This window comes from Cavia porcellus, unplaced genomic scaffold, assembly GCF_034190915.1.
Source record: "Cavia porcellus strain 051 isolate PalLab524CR breed Dunkin Hartley unplaced genomic scaffold, mCavPor4.1 scaffold_17, whole genome shotgun sequence".
NCBI classification, from domain to species: domain Eukaryota; kingdom Metazoa; phylum Chordata; class Mammalia; order Rodentia; family Caviidae; genus Cavia; species Cavia porcellus.
The window spans coordinates 48112371-48117519 of record NW_026947500.1 but is presented as its reverse complement, the minus strand read 5'-3'; positions in this window follow the sequence as shown (position 1 = coordinate 48117519).

The window sequence follows — 5149 nt, the reverse complement described above, 5'->3', positions numbered from 1 at the left end:
GCCGTCGCCTGGAAACCGGGGAAGTGAGGTCAGAAAGCGCGGGGCTGAGGGATTGCACAGGGTTTGGAGCGGGGGAAACAGCGAGTGTTGTGCAGGCGCAGAGCTGGCGGCTATGCTGGCCGCCTGGACCCCAACGGGATAATGCGTCTCGGAGCGTAGGGACTGCGCTCCCGGTCTTTGGGGGTCAGGAGCCGGGGCGTTGCTGCCAGGCGTCTGTTTCTTTCCTGAAAATGTGTTAAGTCCGCGAGGTGAGGCTTGTTTCAAGCCTTGGGCTAGGGGATGCAGAAAGAGGCGGAACCGGGTTTACGGTTTGAGTTCCCAGGTGCTCACTGTCACCGTGGTTGGCTGAGCTTGGCAAGCTTTTATGCACCTGAGGCACAGGTGGCTTAGATTTTTTTTTTTTTTTCCTGGTACTGGGGATTGAATTTAGGAGTTTCCTTAGCGCCATACCCACTCTGTTTTGTATTTTTCAGACAGGGTTTTGCTAAGTTGTCCAGGCTAGGATCAAATTTGCAGTCTTGGTCCTGGAATGTAGCTTAGTGGCACAGCGCCTGCCTAGCAAGCACAAAGTCCTGAGTTCAAGTTCTGGTACAAAAAAAGGATCTTACAAATAAGACCCCCAGCAAAAAAGAAAAACTATAGGTAAACTTGCAGTCTTCTTGCTTCAGTTTCCCAGAGTGCTAGGATCACCACACCCCGCTAAAATTTTTTTCTTTTGTCTTTTTGAGACAGGGTCTCACTATGCGGTTCAGTCTGGCCTTGGTCTCACTTTGTAGCCCAGGTTGGTCTGGAACTCACAATTCTGCCGCAGCCTTCCCAGTGCTGTAATTACCGGAATGCGTTGCCACATCCACCTTCCCTGTTAATTTTGTTGTTGCTACAAAAGTCTCCACCAGGTGGGCCATACTGCAAATATTTTAAACTCTGCAGGCCAATAAGCAAGATTGGGGAATCTTATCCAGGCAATGACATAACCAAAAGAAACGTTTGTAAGGTTTTTATTGTTCGAATTCAGCCATGTGCAATGGCACCTTTGCTCCCCATTCTTTGAGTCTGAGGCAGGAAGATGGCAAGTTTGAGATCAGCCTGAGTAACTTAGCAAGGCCCTGTCTCCCAAGTAAAATACATCAGCTGAGGTGGGGCACTTGTCTAACACCTGCCAGGCCCTGGGTTCCAGCCCCAGGGGTGAAACTTAAAATATAGTAAATACGATTTTTAAAACCAAGTCTGGTGCCAAGGATATAGCTCAGCAATATAGTGCCTGCCTGGCAAGTACAAGGTCCTGAGTTCCATTCCTGGTACAGAAAAAAGTTTACTCTTGAGAAGAGTAGAATCTTTGGGGGTTAATGTTTTGCTCAACTGGGGTTTCAAGTTAGACTTCTGTGTCATGAACAGTGTTGCAGTCAGGGGTTTCAAGGGGATCAAGTATATACAAGGCACATAATCAATAGTATTATGATGGTCACCGAGTTAAATACAAGAAATGCAGGAAATCTGTCCACAACACTAAAGACCTAGAAAATCCAGTTGAGGGCCTGGATCCCATGGCAGTAACCTGCATGACTTCAGCTGAAAACCTAGAGCCCACAGCAATGACCCATGCAAGTATATCCCAGGGATTTGTACTATGAAGACCCAAAGGTCAGCAGTAAAAGCTAGAAGGTCTATGCCAGTGGGATGAATGAGCTGTGCCAGCAGTTGGAGAGATCTGCACTGGAGCCAAGAAACAACACTTAAGGTCCAAGGCTGCCCCAAAAAGTACCACAGCCATCCTCAGCAACAATGAAGTCCTGAGCTCCTCCAATAGTGAGAACAGCTGATAAGTCAGCAAGCCAGCATGACAAGCTTCTCCTGGAGATTGAATAGCACACACCTTCCCCTCTGGAGCCAGGAAGCGATGTTCAAAGTAAGGAGCAGAACTTCCCCAAAGTGAACCCCAGCCACTCTCAGCAACAAGGCCCCCAGCACCTCCAGTGATAACAGCTGAGTTCCTATCAGGGAAGCCAGCATGACAGGCTCCTCCAGGGGAACTAACAGCTCCAAACAACACCACTTAGGAGAACCCACAGTACTACTATACCTCTCCAGGTCTCCTTTTTTGCTGGCAACTTTCCTCAGCTGGGCCATCCATACTCAGCACCATGCTGACTCAGTTAAGTTGACCTCACAGATACTGCCCTGTGCTTTGAGACCAGGAGGCTAAGATGCAGCCACACCTCTCGTGGCATCCACCACCATGAGGGTGACAACCCTAACTCAGAAGATGTGTCAGCATCTCATGATGGAAGCATCATGAGAACAAGACATGGCTGTGGTCTTGAGAGGGTAGCTCATGGGACAGGGCTGGCAGCAGAAGCCAGCTCTGTAACCACATCTTTTGGGGACAGTCAGCACTGTCCTGTTTCTGCAGGGGCTGCTGGTTCATGTTTTCTGCTCCAGTAAAGATCTGCGGCTGATCCTCCCCCTGGGGCCTTTTGCACTGACAGCCTCAGAGCTGCAGGCTGAGGAAGCACACAGCTCAGTCTGGGAGCACTTGTCCCAGGCTGCAGGGCACCCCGCGGACCCACTGTTTTTCCTCTTGGCGTTGGGTGTAGAACCTAGAACAGCACCCCGAGCCCAGCACTTTTCATCTTTTGAGGTAGGGTTTCACTAAATTGCCCAGGCTGGGCATAAGTTTGCAAGCCTCCTGGTGTGGTCTCTTCCTGTGCTGGATTCACAGCTGGGCACTAAGGGTCTTGTGTGGTGGGTGGAGATAGAGTCTCACTTCCTGTGTGGTCCAGCCTGGCCTCAAAACTGGCCACAGTCCTCCTGCATCAGCCTTCTGAGTGCTATGATTACAGGCTTGTGCCATCACCACAGGTTTTTTGCTTTTGAGAGTCGCACTCCTTGCCTTTCCTGGCCTCAAGTGCTTTTTCTTTGCCACAGCCACCAAGCCTGTGCTACAAAAGCAGAAAAAAACTCGCCCTGTGAGGGCCCCTGCCCTGTGTTAAACCTTTCTTTTTTCCAGTTTCTGTTTCCCAGAATGCTACACCCCACTTCCTACCATGTGTGAGGTAGATGAAACCAGAAGGTAACCTTTGAGGAGTCACCTGATTCCCACTGACTCCACATAGGCAAAGAAGGTGGAACGTAATGAAACTTTCTGCTCTGTCACTAACAAGAGCTCTGCTTCTGTACTTCCTGCTTGCTTACAAACCCTATAAAAACCCTGCACACTGAGAATTCAGGGCCTGATTCTGGGAGGGACCACAGGGTCAACAAAGCCGGGCATTCACTTGCAGACCTCAATTTGGTTCCCTGACCAGGAACTGACCATGCTGACTACTTAGGTCACCAGTCAAAGCTCTCTTGGAAGAGTGCTCTCCCCACTGGCAGGCACACCCCCAGAGGTGTCTTGGAGCCTGGCTCACCACTTCTGGTTCTCTGGAACCAGAAGGGGAGAGGACATAGGTTTGGTCTAGGCACCTGGGGACTCCCAGAGGAGTCCTAAGGCAGTGCAGGCCTACTCAACTCAAGGGAAGCATAGCCTGATCACCATTCAGCAGTCAGGATTCCCAGAGAGGAAATGTCTGACCTCCAAGCGGCTGTCGGAGGAATGAGGGAGTGAATGTGAAAGGGCAGTGTAAGCCATAGACTGCCCTGTCTGTGCCACCCCACAGCTACAGCGTGTGCCTAGGTCAGATTCTGGGGTTCTGTGGTTTCATGATTAGTGACTCACAATAGGGGCAGTAGGGGCCTCTGCCTAGACCAGGATCACAGTGTGCATCTTACCAAGATGGACCTTAGTCCCTGCCAGGGAGCAGCCAGAGTTGAGCACATGGCTCCTCTTTCGTCTCCCACCTTTGTCACGACTGCTCAAGGGAATGCTGCATGCCCATAGGGAGCCAGAAGGGACTCCATTTAGTCTGAACCCAATGTCCTAGTCTTGTTGTCGATGTCCGCTCCCGGCCGGCAGGAAGGACACACGACAAAGCCTGGCAGTGGACAACCTTTTGTTTTATTTTCCTTCTCCGTACAGCCTGCCCTGGGATCGCTCCCAGCCGAAGCCTCCTTTGGTCCGCTCCCCGCGGCTCCTTCTGGGCTTCTACTTCCGGGCTTCTTCTTCCCCCCCAGGGGTGGCACCAGTATATATACGGATACAGTGTCCAATCATGTTAAAGTAAGCAAGGCAAGCTGATTGGCTAACATCATCAGTTGCCAGGCAGACTATATTGTTGAGCGGGTTGCTTACGCGGTAAGCAGGAAACTAACGTGCTCGATGGGAGGGGTAATCTACCTCAGGCTTTACTCTTTACTACAGGCCTCACGTCCGCCAAGTGAGGCGACCGGGCTCGGGGCTGCGGCTCCCAACATCTCCCCCTTTTTTATTTTTTTTATAAATGTGCGCATCGTAGCCCTTCCTGGACTGGGTGCAGAGGCTTATGCCCTATGCGTAGGCCCACCGTAGGTCCTTGGCTTAGACCCTGGTCGGCCGTCCCATGATCTGCCAAGGCCCTGAGGCCCTCGTCCTTTTTCTAGGGCCAGGCACAAACTGGACGGAACCTGGATGCACACAAGCTTGCACTCATTTCCTCTCCGTAAAGAAATCCCCTCGGAGAGAAATTCAGACCTGGGCAGCATCTAACAGTCCAGCGGCTTACGTGCAGGATGGGGTAGGGCCTGGCTTAGGTTGAGTCGCACCGAGGGAGTACGCTCTTACCTGTCATTGACTCTCCTACCCAGCTATGTCATAATTTTTTAGAGGAGGAGTGTGGGAAGCTCACCACCCCTAGACTCGGTCGTAGGCTACGCGAGCGAGCCATGCATATGCCTGAGGATCTTCTTGTCCATTTCGGGCTACCGCTATTTCTATTCATCTTGTTGGTTGGTCTGTGATGGATCTCCGGTAGGGCAGGTCTGATCTTCAGTCGAGGGCTTTGTCGCCCGTGTCAGTCTCTCCGGTACCCACAGTGGTTTTCGTCTCGATTCCTGTGGGAAAACACAAACCGCGCCTCGGTTCCAGCTGACCACTGGATCCGGGCCCATCCATTGTCCTGTCAGGACATCTTTCCACTTCACCCACCCTTTATGGTTGGGGGAAGGGTTGCAGTGCTCCACGGCTGGGGAGCAATTATCATTATTTAAATTTAAAAAATTGTGTGTGAATAGT